Genomic DNA, 21,636 nt, shown 5'->3' on the forward strand with positions numbered 1-21,636 from the left:
TTTGTGACCACTTTAGCTGTCATGGGCCAGTGCTATGAGATCACTGAAGTTGCGATTTCACAAGGTCTTTAGCCTTCTCTCACAAAATGGCTGGTGCCTCAGCAAATTACTATTCCCAGGATTTCATAGCATTGGCCATGACAGTCAAAGTGGTTTGCATTAATCCAACAACATAGAGACAACCATAGTTCTGTAACTGTATAGTGTGCAACATCCACAATCACTACCACTTATGGAACTACCAAAAAGATAAGATGTAGGTGTGAAGTAGCAAAATGCAGGAAGAGCAGTGGGGGAACTGTAGGAAATGGTTGCAAATCACAAGGTTATGTATCAAATGGTCTGGCCTGTGGCTTCTAAACTAGCCAGTTTGGCAACTGAAGGGCATGTAAGAGCAGTCAACCTCAATTCACGGAGTGCCACATTGCCCTTTGCCTCAAGCAAGGAAGTCTCTCAGGCAAGGGCTCATTTCAGCATTCGTTAATCTCACATTAATCTTGGAGAAGTCTTCCTGGATAATAACTTTTTCTAGCCCATTAAAAAAAAGTACTAAGGTAAACATACAATTAAAATATTAAATTTGGGGAGAAAATAAAGGAAAATGAAATATCATCTTCCTCTCCCTCGGAACCTGACAGAACATTGTTTCCCCCCCTTAATTTGTATACTTATTCTGTATATTAACAAAGCTATATGGAAGCCAATAAGCAGCCCCCGATGGTACAGCGGTTAAAATTACTGAGCTGCTGAACTTGCTGACCGAAAGGTCAGCGGTTCGAATCCAGGGAACCGGGTGAACTCCCGCTGTTAGCCCCAGTTTCTGCCAACCTAGCAGTTCAAAAACATGCAAATGTGAGTAGATTAATAGATACCACCCAGGTGGGAAGGTAACAGTGCTCCATGCAGTCATGTCAGCCACATGACCTTGAAGGTGTCTACGGACAACGCTGGCTTTTTGGTTTATTTAATTACTTCACTTATATACTGCTTTTCTCACCTCGGCTTAGAAATTGAGATGACACCAATCCCCAGAGTCAGACAAAACTAGACTTAATGTCAGGGGAAAACCTTTACCTTATGGAAGCCAATAAAAACAACAACTGGAGTAAGTACAGCCACATCGCTTCATGTCACGTTATAGTCCTTACTTGCTACATAAATTACTTGGATTACATGAAGAGCCTCCGCACATCCCACCAGATGTTCCTTTCAGCTGAAGTGTCACAGATATTCTTTATAATGTCATGGCAAACAATTCCATATGTTTGGGTCCTTAATATGTGAAGCAGTTACTCTCCCGAAGTCACCGCAGCAGCACTTAAGCACAATTGTGTCATACAGTTTTCTTCCATCTCAAAGCAGTATTAAATTAGCTTAACTCCCGACTCCTCCTGTTTGAGACATTTGTGACCAGACTGCTGCATAATTGTGTAATTAATCCCAGGATTAGGGGGGGGTTAACGTTCAAGTTCTCGACCCCCTGCTCCGAAATGCCAGATTGTTTGAAAGACAAACGTCAGCGAATAAGATGACAACCACATATGGGAGAAAACCCTAACAAAAAATTAATAAAGTGCCTTCAAGAGCATTTTACGAAGCCAGGGATGGAAGCTTGTGTGATGAACCATGGGCCTTGTAGTCCTGCTCAGGACATTGTAATCCCTGATGAAGATGAAAACTTGGGTTTTTTACCTTCCCAGTCTGAACTGGATTCCTCTCAGCCAGATCCTTCCCAGGCAGATCTGGAAACCTTGCACCTGCAAGAAAGTTGTGCCCCAGAAGTATGTCAAACAACCCCAGAGCCTACTTCTCCCGTGTTCTTGCGCCGGGAGTTTTGTAAACAACAGAGAAGTTTGGATTCAGCTTCGCGCAGGAGTGCGAGGATAGCAGCTAAGAATGTTGCCAATTAACATTGGTTCTCGTGAGAATCTTTAAGGAGTTTAACATCTGGTCTCAGAGTTTAGCTTTCGTTTCTGATTCCCAGAGAACCGCTTTGGTGAGAAAGTTGGACTCTATATAGGTGTTTTGCCCGCGTAGCAACTTCGCGGAGTCAATTCGTCAGCCTACGGAGCGAGTTGTGTCTGGACAGCGCGCTCCGATTCAAGCCTCGCTTCAGCTCAAGCCTTGCCTTGCTATCCAGCCTTCGCCTTGCTTCCCAGCCTTTGTTTACCTACGGACCTTGCCTTGTTTCCCAGGACTAATCCTTGCCTTGTTTCACGGATTTTACCAAGTTATTCCACGGACCTTGTTCTTGTTCTTAGTTACCTTGTTCCACGTTCAAGCCTTGTTTCAAGTATCAAGTTATTTCCTAGCCACGCTCAAGTTTTATGGACTAAGGACCTTGTCATCTCCCCTCACTTTGCTTGGCAAAGTGAGTGTTTCGGTTATTGGATTACAACTTTGGACCTTAATATTTCTTATTGGACATTGCTTTTTTGGACTAATTCTGACCTTTCCTGAAGGGTCTAATTCTGGACTATTTTCTATACTTGTTTTTATTAACTTTACATATTCCTTCAATAAAGATATTAGTTAGATTCTGGCCTCTGTGTATGGTTATTGGTGCCTCTGCCGCCTGGGTCGTGACAGTTTGACTCCGCCACCCATAAGCACCAACTAACCGAGGCCAGGATGTCTACCGGAGCCGCGCCGGCTGGACAGCCGCTCAGCTACACCATCAGCAAGGACGAAGTGGACCGCATCCGTGACAGACTCAACGCGCAGGATGGAGAAATAAAAGGGTTGAGGGAGCGCGGAGTTCGCCTCCCGGCCATGGCGTTGCCTACCAAGTTTTCTGGAGAAGCTGCTAAGGTTCATGTTTTCCGCCGCCAATGTCAAGCTTATCTAGAGGCCCGTGATGCCGAGTTTCCCCAAGAAGACATCAAGGTGGCGTGGGTCTACAGTCTTCTAGACGGACCAGCGGCTAGCTGGGCGACGGCCCTGTTTGATCAAGCCTCCCCCCACCTAAGTTCAGCACAACGCTTCTTGGATCACCTTAAGGAGACCTGGGGAATCGAGGACAATTTGGAGGCAGCCGGTCACAAACTCCGGCGCCTCCTTCAAGGAGACAGACCCATGTCTCAGTACATAGCCGAGTTCCGCGTGCTGGCCCACAACACCGGCTGGAACGATGTAGCCCTCAGAGGACAATTTCGGGAGGGTCTCAACATTGAAATGCTGGAAGAAATCTCCAAGGTGGATCCTCCCCAGACCCTCGAGGCACTCATTGATCAATGTTTACGGGCTGAAGTCATGATTGCCAACAGGAAACAATGGGTTCGAGGCCAGGGCGGTAGAGCCGGGGCAAAACCCCCCGCTCCCGCCAGTGTTCAGCCACGTCCGGTGTGGAGACCCCCGCCGCCAACCCCATACCCCAGAGGAGGCGAGGAGGTGCCGATGCAGTTGGGCAATGTGCGTCCCAGACTAGATGCCGCCGAGAAGGCCCGTCGTCAACGCTTGAACCTCTGCTGGTACTGCGGGAACGGGGGCCACTTCGCCAGAGAGTGCCCAGCCAAAGGGAAGCCTGCCGCCCGTCTTGCGGCGGCGTCCTCCACGGAGTCGAAGGCGTCTGAGCCGACTGGCACACAGCCGGCGGGGGAAGCCAACGACCGGGTGTAGAGAGGCTCGCCAACCCGGTCAAAAAATCCATCCAAGAGCCGCCAACCGGGGTCCTGTTCCTTCTCGTGGTCACATTATGGTCAGCAAAAAGGGGACCCGTCATGATCCACGCCATGATAGACTCTGGAGCTACCAACAATTTCATCGATAGAGAGTATGCCGACTCTCTGGGATTACAATATCATGATTTCAAGAATGCCCGTGTGGTGCAAGCCATAGACGGCCGTCCCCTCAAGACGGGCCCCGTAAGCCAGTGGTCGGAACCCACCAGGATGTGGATAAGGGAACATATGGAAGAGATTTCCTTCTTTGTTACCGAGGTTCCCCATTTCCCTGTGATTTTGGGAATTCCATGGCTGACACTCCACGACCCTAACATCTCCTGGTCCAACAGAGAACTGCAGTTTGCTTCACCGTACTGCCAAAACCATTGCCTCGTAGCCAAGGTATGCCATGCCACAGACTCCGAGCCCATCATCACCTTGCCAAAGAAGTACTCCGAGTATTGGGATGTATTCAATGAGAAAGAAGCCGAAAAATTACCCCCACATAGACCTTATGACTGTGCCATTGACTTGGTGGAGGGGGCCCCGATCCCGCGAGGGCATCTCTACTCCCTGACTGAACCAGAGCAAGAAGCTCTCAGGGAATTCTTAGAGACAAACCTTCGCAAGGGGTTCATCAGACCCTCTCAATCCCCAGCCGCCTCCCCAGTGATGTTTGTGAAGAAGAAGTCAGGGGAATTACGCTTGGTGGTGGACTACAGAGCATTGAACAATATCACCAAGCGGAACAGCTATCCCCTGCCCTTAATCTCGGATCTACTGGACCGACTTCGAGGAGCCAAGGTCTACACCAAGCTGGATCTTCGGGGGGCTTATAATCTAGTTCGCATCAGAGAAGGGGACGAGTGGAAGACCGCCTTCCAGACTAAATTCGGATTATTCGAGTCCCGAGTTATGAATTTCGGTTTATGCGGAGCTCCCGCAACGTTCCAGCATTTTGTCAACGATATTTTTCAGGACTATCTAGACAGATTCTTGATAATCTACCTGGACGATTTTTTGGTGTTTTCCAGATCACAATCAGAACATGAGAACCACGTCAAAATGGTGTTGCAACGACTGCGGGATCATGGACTTTATGCCAAGCTAGAAAAATGCGCTTTTGATCTACAAGAGGTAGATTTCCTTGGCTACCGCATCTCGCCTCTAGGGCTTTCCATGGATCCAGCCAAAGTTTCAGCAGTATTGGAATGGCGGGCGCCAACTAACAAGAAAGAGGTGCAGCGTTTCTTGGGGTTCGCGAACTACTACCGCAAGTTCATTCCAGATTTTGCCCGCTGGTCCGACCCCATCACTAGCTGCATCCGTGGAAAGCAGCCTTTCCGCTGGACTGATCAAGCAGAGAAAGGGTTCCAGCAACTGAAGAAACTATTCACCTCCCAGCCAATTCTACAGCACCCAAATCCTGGAACCCCTTTTGTGGTGCAAGCGGACGCCTCTGATGTGGCAATTGGGGCTGTACTCTTACAACCGGTGGGAGATCACCTCCACCCCTGTGCCTTTTATTCTCGTCAACTAACCACACCAGAGAGGAATTACACCATTTGGGAAAAAGAACTACTGGCCATAAAGGCAGCCTTTGAAACTTGGAGACATTGGCTAGAAGGGGCCAAATTCCCCATTGAAGTCCACACTGATCATCGTAATCTAGAACATCTAAGAACTGCCCGCAAACTAAATCAGAGGCAGCAACGTTGGGCTTTATTCTTTGAACGTTTCAACTTCCAGATCCATTATGTGACCCCAGCTCAAACCAAGCAAGCAGACGCCCTGTCACGTAAACCGGAATACGCTGCAGGACGCAAGGAGACCTTTGAATCCCAACTGCTACAACCTGAGAACTTTGCCACGCTCACAGTGGGGAACACCAAATCCAGTCCCATTGGTTCAACTTCCCCTACTCCAGGACCCATCTGTGCTCAAGAAATCAGGGCTAGTCAGCAAGCAGATGCCTGGGCGCAGGACCAACTTCGCCAAGGTCTGCATTTTCCCTTTTCGCTTAAAGATGGGCTGCTCTGCTATAGAAATCATGTTTATATCCCACCCGGACCGGGCAGGGAAAAAGCGCTTCGTCTGTGTCATGACTGCAAACCAGCAGGACACTTCGGACTATTTAAAACCATGCATTTGATCCTAAGAGATTTTTGGTGGCCCAAGATCCGCAAGGATGTGGAAAAATATGTCAACACCTGCCCAGTATGCCAGCGCTCCAAGATACGAAGGGAGAAGCCCTCAGGGCTTTTGCACCCCCTTCCTACCCCATCTCGCCCATGGGAAATAATTTCCGCGGATTTCATCACTGACCTACCACCTTCCTGTGGATTCACCACGATCTTAGTGGTGGTGGACCTATTCACCAAGTTAGCCCATTTCATTCCCTGCGAAGGCCTCCCCACGGCCAAAGAAACTGCGGATCTATTTCTTCAGCATGTTTTCAGACTACATGGATTGCCCAAGAGTTTAGTCACAGACCGTGGATCTCAATTCACCTCTCGTTTTTGGAAGGCACTACAAAAACTACTGGGCATAGACTCTCGCTTATCTTCAGCTCATCATCCCCAAACAGATGGGCAAACGGAGCGCACCAATGCCACTTTGGAGCAGTATCTTCGCTGTTATGTAAACTACCAACAGGACAATTGGGCTTCTCTGTTACCACTGTCTGAGTTTGCCTACAATAATGGAGTTCAAGCTTCTACAAAAGAAACGCCGTTCTTTGCAAACTACGGTTTCCATCCACGTTTCTTTCCCCCTGTCATTGAAACTTCAGAAGTTCCCGCAGCAGAGGATTGGCTGCAGGAACTCACAGCGGTGCAACAACTTTTGCTCCAGCAACTGGACCAAGCCAAGGAGGACTATAAACGCCACGCTGACAAACACCGCCAGCCGGGCCCCGAAATCAAGGTAGGAGATCGGGTTTTTCTGTCCACTCGCTTTCTGCCCTCCCACCGCCCATGCCGGAAGTTAGATGCCCGCTTCATTGGCCCCTATCCAGTGGTGGCGCAATTAAACCCCGTGACTTTCAAACTCCAACTTCCGCGTTCAATGCGCATTCACCCAGTGTTTCACCGTTCCCTGCTCCTTCCGGCGGATGGTGTGCGTCCTGATACAGACCAACCGGCCCCCCCTCCTGTTTTGATGAATGGGGAGGAGGAGTTCGAGGTTGAGGACATTTTGGATTCTCGCTTTCATCGCCGCCGCCTACAATATCTCATTGACTGGGTGGGTTTTGGGCCTGAGGAACGCTCTTGGGAAGACGCCTCCACAGTCCATGCTCCTGATCTAACCCGTCGCTTCCATCTGACCTATCCCACCAAACCGCGACCTCGCGCCTCGGGGAGAGGACCCCAGTTTGGGAGGGGCCCTGAGGAGGGGGATAGTGTGATGAACCATGGGCCTTGTAGTCCTGCTCAGGACATTGTAATCCCTGATGAAGATGAAAACTTGGGTTTTTTACCTTCCCAGTCTGAACTGGATTCCTCTCAGCCAGATCCTTCCCAGGCAGATCTGGAAACCTTGCACCTGCAAGAAAGTTGTGCCCCAGAAGTATGTCAAACAACCCCAGAGCCTACTTCTCCCGTGTTCTTGCGCCGGGAGTTTTGTAAACAACAGAGAAGTTTGGATTCAGCTTCGCGCAGGAGTGCGAGGATAGCAGCTAAGAATGTTGCCAATTAACATTGGTTCTCGTGAGAATCTTTAAGGAGTTTAACATCTGGTCTCAGAGTTTAGCTTTCGTTTCTGATTCCCAGAGAACCGCTTTGGTGAGAAAGTTGGACTCTATATAGGTGTTTTGCCCGCGTAGCAACTTCGCGGAGTCAATTCGTCAGCCTACGGAGCGAGTTGTGTCTGGACAGCGCGCTCCGATTCAAGCCTCGCTTCAGCTCAAGCCTTGCCTTGCTATCCAGCCTTCGCCTTGCTTCCCAGCCTTTGTTTACCTACGGACCTTGCCTTGTTTCCCAGGACTAATCCTTGCCTTGTTTCACGGATTTTACCAAGTTATTCCACGGACCTTGTTCTTGTTCTTAGTTACCTTGTTCCACGTTCAAGCCTTGTTTCAAGTATCAAGTTATTTCCTAGCCACGCTCAAGTTTTATGGACTAAGGACCTTGTCATCTCCCCTCACTTTGCTTGGCAAAGTGAGTGTTTCGGTTATTGGATTACAACTTTGGACCTTAATATTTCTTATTGGACATTGCTTTTTTGGACTAATTCTGACCTTTCCTGAAGGGTCTAATTCTGGACTATTTTCTATACTTGTTTTTATTAACTTTACATATTCCTTCAATAAAGATATTAGTTAGATTCTGGCCTCTGTGTATGGTTATTGGTGCCTCTGCCGCCTGGGTCGTGACAGCTTGGCCTTTCCCCTCCCCACCAGTCTATCGTTTTAAAAATAAAATACTAATGAAGACCAAAACAATTCCTGCTAGACTCCAGCAGCTAGAGGATTAAAATGTTGAAGCAAATTGCAGCCTGAAGCTGACAATTAAAAACACAGGGAGCCTCATACTTCATGCATAGCCTTTGAAGAGGATATCATAGTCTGTGGTTAATCCCATGACAGTATTATTTGCATCTAGAGATATGATGGGGGCGGGGGAGAATGGTACACTTTTTTCCCATTTTCTTCCATCCAAAACCAAGAAAAGGTTCATCATATGTTTTTGTTTGCCCCCTCCCTAGCCTTTCACTCCTGTTTATATAACCATTTTCTTTTATTCATTATAGATACTTCAACCCTACATTGTAATGGAAAGCAAACACCAGCTATGATTTACCTGCAGTCAGATATGGACACAAAACCTCATATCTTTAATCCGGTTTCTCATTGAAGCCTAGTCCCTTTTACCATCGTAACACAATTTATTCATGGCCAAGGGCAGAACCCTCCATATCTATGGGTTCTGTATCCATGGCTTCAACCATCCACAGTCTGAAAATATTTTTTTTAAATTCAAAAGGTGAACCTTGATTGTATATAAGGGACATCATTCTACCATGTCATTTTCTATAATGGGACTTGAGCATCCACAGATTTTGGTATTCGCAGGAGGTCCTGGAACCAAACCCAGTAGATAGAAAAAACAAGATTGACATGTAGCTAATATTAGACCAGTTGAATTGGAAAGCCATTTTTAATAATAATAATAATAATAATAATAATAATAATAATAATAATAATAATAATTTTATTCTTATATCCCGCCCCATCTCCCCGGAGGGACTCGGGGCGGCTTACATGGGGCCATGCCCAGACACGACAGCACAAATCAGATAAAACATTAAAGCGAGCAGTAAAACTTCAACATGATTAAAAACAGTCATAAAAGTCAATATACACAATAATATTAAAATAATATTAAATTTTTTAGATAGGTTGAACAATTAGATATACACACCACAAATATAAGAAGCTCTTACCACTTAGCTGGACTATTTGAAAGTGAAAAGTTAATACAATCTGCCACAATAGTTTTGGTCACATACATGCAACTCCACAAAGATGAATTCCCTGTTCCAATTTTTAAAGGTCCAGGACAACAACTTCTGCCTCTAACTCCCTATAATATCACAAAAAGACAATTGTTCATGCACATAATGTTCTCAGACCTGTTGCCATTCATATCAGCACAACTTCTGCTACGGCAAATTGAACAGAATTGGCAACGAGACATTCTTACCGACTCCTTGTACTAAACATTAAGCAGCAGACGTACAGAACTAGGAGGAAAAATACGGTGTTCAGAAGAAATGCAGACACCACAGAGAAAAATTACTGCTGCCAGCTTCTAAACAAGAAGTATAAATGCATGCTAGTGTCAGCTGGAAGAAGGGCCCTTTGATGTCAAATATTTACACACCTACTTAGGAGAAACCCTCTCTTCTCATCTATCATAAACTAAATTGTTCCTTAAACCTAGTAACCCATAAATACACAATGCCATTCATACTTGGCTGCTTATTGTATAATATTTTTCTAGCAGCAAAGGCAGATTAAGCTACAGCAGAGAGCAGAGTAGCAGATTTGGGCAAGACATTTTGTGCTGGAATCAAAAGACCAATTGGTACCCCTCCCCATTTTACATATATTAAAAAACAGACTAGGAAATTAATCTTATTTCAACAGACTGGCCGAAGGATGGCACGGTGCGTCTACACTGAAGGATTAATGCAGTGTGACACCACTTCAACTGCTGTAACTCCATGCTATGGAATCCTAGGATGTGTAGTTTGATGAGGTAGTAGCACTCTTTGGCAGAGAAGGTTAGAGATCTTGTAACACTACAACACCCAGGATTCCGCAGCATTGAGACAAAGCAATTAAAGTGGTGCCAAACTACATTAATTCTATAGTATAGATGCATCCACATTCAACCATAGAGAGAACCTAAACCACCTGTGTGATGTTACCTTTAATCTCTTTCAAGCCCCAACTTTCCCATTAGACCTTTGGCTCAACTCACTTTTTCCTTTATCTGCTTTTAAGGCTGTAAGGTCAATGGGACAGTGATCTATTTATGTATCAGTTTATATTCCACCCTTCCTCTTTCAAGAGACACAAAGTTACAAAAATTTAAAACAAAGTATCTCGAAAAAGCTTGCTTCACAAAAGCTAAAATACAATTAAACTAATTCTATGTTGACAGCATATTGTCAAAACCATTAAAACTTATTTAAATGATGAAAGCACAGGAAGCCACATTGAAAACAACCTTCTGCTACACAATTTAAGCACCAAAGTCCTGCCCAAATAAAAAAGCATTTGCCTACTGGCAGAAAGAGGAGATAATGAGCCAAGCAAACCTTCAGTGGAAGGGAGTTCCACAGGTTGGGAGCAACCACCAGAAGGCTCTTTCCTGTGTCTTTCACCCAATGTGCTTGTGTTAGTAGTGGGACTGGATGAAAGCCTTCCATCAAAGATCTTAAAATATAGGCTAGATTATGTAGGGAGATGTAATCTTTAAATAGTGTGGACCTAAGCCAACTCCCAAGTACTGTTTTAAATCATTTGGCACCTTGATGATTCTCTTTGAATTGGCACTTTCACAATTTTGAATCAGGATTATATTTCAGTCAATGGATTTATTTTTAGCCCATATCCGAACACAACATTATTGCCATTTTTAAGTACATTCATGCATATAGGCCAGACATCATCAATAACCACCTACTGAATTTAAAAACATTACATTATCTGGGACAATTTCTTTAAACATTTTGTTTCCATGGTGTAAGATTCCGACAACTCACTGATGTGTATTTTTTTTAAATAAAGCAAGATTTTAAAATAGCTTTTCTGCCATACAGCCTTCTTTGTTACAAAGCCAGTGACTCATCTCACCCTAATTGGTGCTCAATAACAGGAAGATGATAAATTATTGAATTGTAGGATACGTACTCCAGACTACCTTGAGGAAATCCCTGTAAGTAACATTAACTCTTTCAGGCATAAAAATAGGTTGCCATGCAGAGCTAATAGCCTTTAGAGTTATATACCAGAGCAAATATCCATTGGTATCCTTATCATAACAAATGGGTGTGGGGATGAGCAAAGGTGTACCTGCTGAAGTTCCTCTGTTTATCTAAACCCTGAAAGTACAGAGGTCCTTTTTGAAATCTGGCCAACCTATATCACAAGTAGACATCCTGGTGCCTTCCGGGTATCTTGGACTCTAATTCCTATCAGCATAATAAGGGATGATGGGAGCTGGCATCCAAACTATTTGTAGCAAACGAGGTCTACTTAACTCTTGTCCTATGAAAAAACAGATGCCCAGAAAACTAATAACCAGACTCAGATTGGTGGCCATCAACACCTCCAGTGCATAAGACAGGACTTTCATGTCTTTTAATTAATGTCAATTTATACAGTAAGAAGTTTAATATTTGTGTTAGATTTCAGAATACTCTCTCACTCACATAGTGACTGTCCTACTTTCCTATCCATCAACTCCCAACCCTCTCTGCACTGAAGGTATTACACACAAACACACACACATATATATGTACAGTAGAGTCTCACTTATCAAACATAAACGGGCCGGCAGAACGTTGGATAAGTGAATATGTTGGATAATAAGGAGGGATTAAGGAAAAGCCTATTAAACATCAAATTACATTATGATTTTACAAATTAAGCACCAAACATCATGTTTTACAACAAATTTGACAGAAAAAGCAGTTCAATACACAGCAATGTTATGTAGTAATTTGTGTATTTACGAATTTAGCAACAAAACATCACAATGTATTGAAAAGATTGACTACAAAAATATTGACTACTAAAAGGCAGACTGCGCTGGATAATCCCGAATGTTGGATAAGTGAGACTCTACTGCAGGGGTCCCCAAACTAAGGCCCGGGGGCCAGATGCGGCCCATCGAAGCTATTTATCCGGCCCCCACGGCACAAGGGCAGAAGGGGATTGGACTAAATGACCCAAGGGGTCTCTTCTTCTCTTACAAGCCTTATTATTATTGTTATTATTATTATATTGTATGACACAGCAAACAAGATAGATATGCTGGATTTCGTATCACAAAATCACATTATTATTATTATTATTATTATTATTATTAACACTGAGGCTGAGTGGCCATCTGTCAGGGGTGCTTTGCTTGTGCTTTTGGTGCACAAAGGCAGAAGGGTATTGGACTAAATGGCCCAAGGGGTCTCTTCCAACCCTCTTTATTATTATTATTATTATTATTATTATTATTATTATTAATAATAATAATAATAATAATAAACATTGAGGCCGCATGGCCATCTGTCAGGGGTGCTTTGCTTCTGCTTTCGGTGCACAAAGGCAGAAGGGGATTGGACTAAATGGCCCAAGGAGTCTCTTTCAACCCTCTTTATTATTATTATTATTATTATTATTATTATTATTATTATTATTATTATTTTATTATGACACAGCAAACAAGACAGATATGCTGGATTTCGTATCACAAAATCACAAGTCGAATACTTCCCATCACCACCGGGACCACCTGCACTGGTTTCTGCCAGAGTCTTTGAAGTTCAATCTTGAGGTCCTTCTTCTTCTTCTTCTTATTATTATTATTATTATTATTGCTCGGTGGCCAACTATAGTCCGGCCCTCCAACGGTCCAAAGGATCGTGAACTGCCCCCTGTTTAAAAAGTTTGGGGACCCCTGCTCTACTGTATGTATATTATTTATATATATACAGTGTGTGTGTGTATGTATATATATGTATGTGTGTGTGTGTGTATACACACACACACACACTAGCTGTGCCCGGCCACGCGTTGCTGTGCCGAAGTATGGTGGTATGGGAAATAAAGTATTGAGGAATTGGTGGTAGTTAAGGTAAAGGATAAAGGTTTTCTCCTGACATTAAGTCCATTATAAATGGGTTATAGAGCTGTGTGGAAGGGCCTTGAGTCTACACTGCCATATAATCCAGTTAAAATCAGATAATCTGTATCTTATAGGCAGTGTGGAAGAGGCCTAAGTGAGGCCAAACTCTGCCTTTCCCCTGGGCTGAGTGGGTTGCTAGGAGACCAAGTGGGCGGAGCTTAGCTTTCTAACTGGCAGCAATTGGATAAAAACAATTATTCCTCTCCCTCTAATTAGGACTTTATTTTTCTTTTATTTTTGTTGTATGGACGTAGAGGCATGGATGAGGGGTTGTGCTGCCAAGTTTAGTGTTTTTGGAATGTGTAGTTTTGTTGTTTTGTCCTAGGCCGAAATTTCATTACCCTTTTATATATATAGATATATACATACACACACACACCACTTAAGTGTAGAGAGGGAGGGGAGAGTTGATGGATAGGAAGGTAGGTCTGTCTGAGTATTCTGAAATCTAGCACAAATGTAGGCATTCACCAAGTTACAAACAAGATAGGTTCTATAGGTTTGTTCTTAAGTTGAATGTATGTGCAAGTCAGAAGGGGTAGTGGGTTGCTGTGAGTTTTTCAGGCTGTATGGCCTTGTTCCAGAAGCATTCCAAGAGAGAATGCTCTGGAACATGTCCGTACAGCCCGGAAAACTCACAGCAACTCAGTGATTCTGACCATGAAAGCCTTCAACAACACATCAGAACAGGTACATTTTTAAAGTGTCACGCCAAATAGATATATAGATATGGTACTACTGTTCTATTATCTGGGCGGAGGCCAAAGGAGGCACTTAGAGAGAAAAAAGTGCAATTGGGGGGGGGGGGTTGAAAGAGGAAAACCATCCCTCCCTTTTTTGCTGGTTATTCCCCTTCCCCACTTTTTATGTCATAAACAAGGGTTATTTCCATGACAACGACATGGATGGGTGGAATAACAGGAAAACAGGAGGAAATGGTTTTACTCCTTCAACTCCCCATCCCAGTAAAATGGACTATCCTTCTCTGTCTTTTGGAACACACACACACATATATGCATGCTTTGGATAACATAGGGATGGGTTAACACCCTTGTGGTGTCTGTTTTTCTGTCTGTGTCCCTACTTTCTGTCCCAGTGATAATTGGATTTTGAAAAATGTTGCTTGTTGTGGAAACAGGGATTGGCGAGAAAGCTTCAGTGGAGACCCCTTTTCCCCATGATAACTCTTTCCTTTCTTATGAGTAGATTTTTCTCACTTCCTGTTGTCTTATCTCTGTCCTTAACTACATCATTTGAAAGTCAGATGTTTGTAACTCAGGGACTGCCTGTATTTAACACATACACACACATGTATGATGCCCCTTTATTTTTTCATTAATGTAAGCTTTGGTCCAACTTCCCTCCTGTAGCAAGGAGTTAGGACCGATAAATATTGTTTTTACTCTGACTGACTGATAGGCTCATTTGTTTTTTTTCCACCCATTAGTCAGGAGATTTGCATGGCTGCTGCTTATAGTGAAAGAGCACAAGATTATCATTTGCCAGCAAGAAAAATATAGAGTCAGATGAGTCATAGACAGAAGCACCCTGTCGCCACCAGAGAGACAGAAAAACAAAGTGCACAATGCTTTACTTAAGGATATAGAACATACAAATGTCTGGGAAACAAGCAAAAACTTCAAGCGAAGGACACACGCTTTATCACAGGAGAAACATGCTACCGAAATGAAACACAACCAGTTAAGAATACAAAAAGAGTAGTTAAACTGTAAAATACCAATGCAAAAATAAATAAAATAATAACAAATTCTAGTTCCAAAAGAGATAAGATGCAATCAATTTATAAGGTTCCACTTTTCTAAGAGATGCAACATATTCAGTAAAGGTTTAAAAACAGCTTTTGTTGTTACCTTTTTCACTGGAGAGTAAACTGCACTTTTAAAACAAACTCTTCTGCGTAGTGGTACCAATGTTGAATACTCTTCTTTAAATATATATTTTCTTTTTTAACATATACACATATACAATTCTTTAAGTTTGTTTTTTTCTAATTTAAAAATATAACCTTAATCTATCTAAAACCTATCTAAAATAAAATAAATAAATTAAATTAAAAAAATCTAAAATAGATTAAAAATAAAGTTTAAAATTATGATAAGTCCTGCTACTTTTAGTCATCTCCACAACAATACTCTATATCTAAAAGGTAATGCAGGTTTTTCCTTTTCCTTTTAAGCTCCTCTATACAATGAACCTTTATTTAGGGAAAGTTAAACACCTGGGTTTTATGTAGACTCCAACCTGGAACTTGGAAGGATCCAATAATACATAACCAATTACTTACTGTAATTAGTTTTATTTCTCAATAACAGATAACAGGGATTAAGTAAATCAGGCTACAATTTTAACTTCCAATTACAATTGTATGGGAGAAGATGTGTGTGTGTGAGTATAACTTTAGTTACTTTAAGTGTGATAGAGTGGTGGCTTCACTAAATAGTAGAGGAGGAATATCACATGTTTCCAGTGCTGGCCTATGTTGTCTCATGCTTTGTTGTGGTTATTAAAGCAGGAAGAAATGATGGAACAATCTCCATTCTGAAGAAATGAGTGAAATTACAAGTTAAAAACTAAGAGAAAAACAAGATGTTATATGGTAAATATTGGCAGACTTTAGATTTTATCTTACTCAGGCTAGTCACTAGGTAATAGAAACGTGTAGAATATAGCGAAATAAACAGAAAAAAACCCCAAATCTGCCTCAAAATCAAGAATTAATCCCTCATATATATTGGAAAGTTTCCAAACATGTAACTTTTCCAAGATTTGAATTTCTAGTTTGTATGCATCAGATTTATATTTGGCAAAGCAGACTAAAATAAAAAAAAAAACAAGCAGAAAGAGTACAAAGTTGGCTTTCCATATCCACAGATTCTTTATCCATGGACTTTACCATCTATGGCATGAAAATAGTATTTTAAAAAAGACATCCCAAATGCAAATCTTGATTTTGTCATTTTATGTAAGGAATACCATTTTACTACACCATGGTGTATGGTGAGACTTGGATATCCACAGATTTTTGATATTCATGGATGGTCCTAGAACCAAACTCCAGCAAATACCAAGGGACTGATGTATTAATATTTTGTGAATGTGTGTGCCAATTTACATGCTCTAGTAGTAGGATGCCTAGTAGTAGGATTTAGCTTCTGAAACTGATGAGCTTGCCGTATAACTGTGATTACAGACATCACTCTCTGTGACAAATAAGATAAAAAGCATTATATCTGAAAAAGACATTAGAGAGACAGAAATTTGTTAAAAACAGAGTATGGCCCTTCTATTGTATCCAAGATGATTTTTCTTTGACAAAGGATTAATGCCCTTAAGAGCTACATGATAGGCAGAAATTTCAGCAGGTCAGCTTTATTATCACCGCATTGAAAGCAGAATCAGGTGAATTTGTGCTTGCTAGGCTCTTCTTAAAGCTACACTAATTTCTGGCAGGAGATAAGAAATCAACCATAGATACAGTATAATATAACTCGGATTGGGATTTCTTTGGGCATGGCGGAATCACTAATATGAGATCTAAATGCTTTGAAGGCATTGGATAGACCCTATTTGATCTTGGAAGCTAAGCAGGGTCATGTCTGGTTAGTACTTGGACAAGAAACCATAAATGAATCTCAGGTGCTGTGGGCTATGAAATTCATGAGAAGACCATAAATCGACAGGTGACTTGAACCCACATACACAAAACACAGGGTCACCAGACCATACCCTGGCAGCTGGATCAGTCTGTTTAAGTACGCTAAAGGAGGAAACAAAGATACTCTTCCTGGGCCTCTTCCTCCATTCCTCCATCAACCCTCTAACAAAGTGTTGCTGGAGTAATCAATAAGAGAAATGGTGTAGAAAATACAATGTATTTTTATCACATTGCCTGGGAATTTTAGAAGTAGGATTTATGCAGTAGGAGTGGATCTTAGAACATGTTGATAGTCCTAAATAGAGCTTGAATGGTGTTGTGATTTGAATATTGGACACTTGGCAATGTAAGCCCACTGGGTTACCTTGGTCAAGGCACGTTATCTCAGCCTCGGTCATGGAAGCCGTCTCAGAGCACATCTTGACAAGAAAATCCCACTAATAAGAAATTACTGAAAGGCACACAACAAGAACTTGACGGCGTTAGACTAAAACTCTAAGCATCCCTCACCATGGATATACTGGTTACGCTTGATGGGAAAAGGAATCAAAATATATTTTGAAGATACCTGATTCAAAAATTCAAATGGCAGCCTTTGTATGGGGGAGCATATACAAGGTTGTACAAGGAAACTTTGGGTTTTGCTTCAACGAGACAACCCTGGTTAGAAATCAGCCAACAGCTTGCCATCATCTTTTAGCTTTAGCTACAATCCAGGAATATTGTGAGGATAAAGTGGGAGGGAGGCCAGCCCTACATGCTATCTTCAGCTCTTTGCATCAAGACAGAATACAAATGTAACAAAGAATGAAATCATATACAGTAGAGTCTCACTTATCCAAGCCTCGCTTATCCAAGCCTCTGGATAATCCAAGCCATTTTTGTAGTCAATGTTTCCAATATATCATGGTATTTTGGTGCTAAATTCGTAAATACAGTAATTACAACATAACATTACTGCGTATTGAACTACCTTTTCTGTCAAATTTGTTGTATAACATGAAGTTTTGGTGCTTAATTTGTAAAATCATAACCTAATTTGATGTTTAATAGGCTTTTCCTTGATCAGTCCTTATAATCCAAGATATTTGCTTATCCAAGCTTCTGCCGGCCCGTTTAGCTTGGATAAGTGAGACTCTACTGTATTAAAATGCATGGTGTAATGTGCTTTCCTTATTGTAGGGAACTCCTCTACAATTATCACTGGGTTGCAAGTGTTAAGCGTGGACCTTTACGTGTATTTTAGGGGCAATAAATGTGAAGAAACCAGCAAGAACAATTTTTGCAGCATGTATGGACATTTTGAAATCAGCCTCTGAGGTTTTGCTGCAAATGCCTTTACTGTCTGAAACAAAGTGATGAGTTGGTGAAGACAAGTACCCTGTTGTGGGCAACCTTATGTGGGATTTCCTCCCCAACAAGGGAAATTCGAACCCATCTCTACTTTATTTCAGTTTTAGATTGTATTCCATGAGGATGATTTATGATTTATCTGCTTTGCCATATTCCACACTCCACACCATATGTTTTACTACTTATACTGTAGTAAGCCTTTCCAAGAATTTCAGTTGAAGAGCAACCAACAAATAGCAAAAGAAACAAACATAATTGTGAGGTTGGGTCTCTGGTTACCTCCCGAGGCAATTGTAACAACAGTTTCAGTTTAGTTCCATCGGTTCATCTGTTTATTACATTTCAGGTTGGTTTTTTAAACAGATCAAGATATCTATGCACATCTGTATATTTGAAATCAGATTTTTGTGACCAGGATTATAACTTAAAGGAATACCTGACCATGACCTTGGATTTGATAAAGGAATGTTAACAGTCTAGGATATAGCCCAAAGGGAGCTCACTGAAAGAAGACTGCTTTTAGATACAGGAATGCTTTGCTTTGGCTGTTTTGAATTGAGGGGGAAGATCAGAGTAAGGAGGAGGGAGCATATGAACACATTCACCTCGCTCCTCATTAAGGATGACGTAATCTAGGTCTGTGCGTGAAAAGGAACAATAGAACCCAGAGTACTATATCTAGGAACAAGAGAGAATGAATACTTTGTAGTACAAAAAGCTGAGCAGTAATCACTGGATGCTTGCTGTATCTTTCTGGGAATCTAAGATAGGGCAGTGACTTTTGTTGATGGCATGTTTCAGTTGTTTGACCCCATTAATACCCAACCTGCATATGTAGACAGAAATACAAATACTACAAAGTCCCAGCAATCTCCTGCCACTGTAAACAAAAGATAAGTACCCCCAACCTGAACTATTTCACTGTCAGGATGTGTGTCACAGCAGTTAGAAGATTGTCTTATCCCCTATGAACCTGTCCAGCTTTTGAGCCCCATCTTTTCACCCAAAAAATATCTGAGTTGCTTTTGTTGGAATTCAGAACAGAATTTTGGATGTTTGGCTACAACTCTGGAGACCAGGGTTCGATTCTACTAGTAGTAGCTTCTTTTTAAAAACTGGAGCAGAACCTATCTAACCTGGAAGCCATTGCAAGAGTCATTCATATGCAAAGAAAGCCACAGCAAGGAGAAACCAGTGGCACAAGCAATAGCTGATACAGAATGGTCTTTAAGACAGCTACCTTAGGTGGACCCCTGTATCTTGCCCTAACCTAGTCACTCCAGATGTGTTAAATTATAATTATTAGAATATTAACTGATTGGGGATGATGGGAACTATAGTTCAACACATCTGGAGGAATGTCTAAGGAGGCTTGCCTAACTTACCTACCAGGGATTCAGTTGGGATAAATTGGGGCAATCTCTCATACTCTGCATGTGCACTAAGCTCCTTGCAGGAATGGTGAGATATAAAATGTAACTAATAAATAGAAAAAGGGCTGAAGAATAAGGCAAGGAGGAGGACTGGATTCAGTCAGAACTGGCTCTCAACAGCACCTCCTTGCCTGAATAGCCAAGTAATCACGATAAGATCTAGAAAGAGAAAGAGTTTTAATTTTGTGTTTATATCAACTAGGCTGAACTCACCCGAAGCGACAGCAGAGGATAATTCTGTCGTGGTTTCCGTGGGGATGGGCAAGATGAACAAATAATTCATGTCCATTTCTGGTGTCTATTATTCTTCCACACTAGGCCCCTCAGCCATGCCAACACACACACAGACACCTCTTTATGCCGCTTGCACATCGAGGGGGCGGCCTCGGCTCTCGGGTGCTTAGAGAATTTCATCTCGTGACTCCCATTAGCATTGACAGGAGTTATGCGCATGCATCTCCCTTCCCTTTTGTCCACAGATCAAGTTGAGCTTGCCAACCCACTGCTTTCCTTGCTGATCCAAAGTCAGCTTTATGTCCAAATGCCGTGGGGTGGTTTTGCTGGCGGAGCCACAAACTCTTTTAGTTCACCCATGACCTGAGCCCCTCTTTGTAGCCAAACTGCCTTTCAGGCAACAGAGCACGATGGCCTGCGGCCAAATGGCCTTAATGAGATTACAGTTTTGAGTACGCACATAGCAATGCTAAATTCTGATTAAGGAACAGAACAAATCTCAAATTCAGAAAGGGACAATCTGAACTGAGAAAAAGTTACTTCTTAGGATTACAAATCCCAGACAATGTTGCCAGCATGGCTTTCTGCATTGTGGGGTTGTTGTTTTACAAACTATGTAGCAAATAATTAATTTTAGCTTGTTCAAGCAGATAAAACAATAGGAAATGTCAGAAGTTCCTTGGTCAGATATATAAAGATCACTACGTTTGCATTCCAAAACAACAAGCATATATTTATACTGGACTTCTGAGACCATTGAAAGGAGAGAAGCCAGTTTTCAGACATCCTTCCATCATGAGTGGAAGCAGCTTTAGCTGAAAGTGTCCTTCCCTTCAGCTATCAATTACCACTGCTGTAGTAATAGTGGAATGAACAGCATTGCTTCTTTGTGCCTCCGTTCCTTGTGCTTCTATCCAATTCGATGACGTACTGAATATTGCAACAAAGGGTCTACGCAGGGGTGGGCAATATGCGGTCTGTCAGATATTGCAGCTTCCATCAGTGCTACCTGGCATAGCTAATGAAGAGAATTCGTGGCAATGGCGGTTACCTGACACTGTTGCATCTGCTCTCACAACAAAGTCAGGCTATACTTCTGCCTGCCCTTCCCATGTTTTCCTGCCTGATACATGCAATATAAAGATCCTTTGCTATCCCTCTGCAGTGTTTGACTGCCTACAGATCCACACTGCACTACATCCATGCTTCCTTCCTCCTGCATATGCTGTCCTAGAAAGAATTGCACATGCTGTCCTAGAAATAGATAGCATGAGTGAACTGTAGTCCAAGCATCTTTATATATCTTCATCCTAAGTTCCTTTAACTTTTCCATGCTGCTCTGAACTAATTGCAGCCCTTTGTGTTTCAATTTCTAGGAGATGCTCTATTGTACCTTCACGTGAGCTCTTTGATATGAAAAGACTGGAATTAAATCAAAGGTTGAAATGGAAGTAGAAATGCCAAATGTTCAGTACAATTATTCTGGTATATATAAAGACAGTGCAAATCCTAGCACTAATCCTTGGGCCCTATCCTTGTGGAAAAAAACCTTGCACTTTCATATCAGTGAGGCCATAAGAGGATATGCTTCTGGAATAAAGATCTATAGCATTTTTTCCTCACACCCTACAGAAAGCTAAAGTTTTGTAATTGTAGGTGTGTGTATATGTGCTTTCAAGTCATCTGTTGATTTAATAGGATCCCAGTAATTTCTTAGGCATGTTTATCCAGATAGAGTATAAGGCTGTACATGTTTACCAGGGAATAAGTCTAATCACACCTATTTATTTATTTGACTTATATCTCCCTTTCTCTCAGAACCAGGAGTCCAGGTGGTTCATTACAAGACTAAAAGCAAGTACAAGCCC

General features: G+C 42.3%; 1 protein-coding gene across 3 annotated transcripts in view; it reads right to left on the reverse strand.

Moving 5' to 3' along the window:
- Nucleotides 1–21,636, reverse strand: part of mical3 (microtubule associated monooxygenase, calponin and LIM domain containing 3) — a 236,803-nt gene that overhangs the window by 189,947 nt on the left and 25,220 nt on the right. Inside the window, exon 1 of one of the 3 annotated variants that reach the window (XM_062983116.1) lies at nt 14,944–19,711. The exons of the other annotated variants lie outside the window; for them this stretch is intronic. The gene's annotated coding sequence lies outside the window, so the exon portion shown is untranslated. Of the gene's footprint in view, nt 1–14,943; nt 19,712–21,636 lie in introns of those variants that run through there. 3 annotated transcript variants of the gene reach the window in all.

This window comes from Anolis carolinensis, chromosome 5 (genome assembly GCF_035594765.1).
Source record: "Anolis carolinensis isolate JA03-04 chromosome 5, rAnoCar3.1.pri, whole genome shotgun sequence".
Classification (NCBI taxonomy): domain Eukaryota; kingdom Metazoa; phylum Chordata; class Lepidosauria; order Squamata; family Dactyloidae; genus Anolis; species Anolis carolinensis.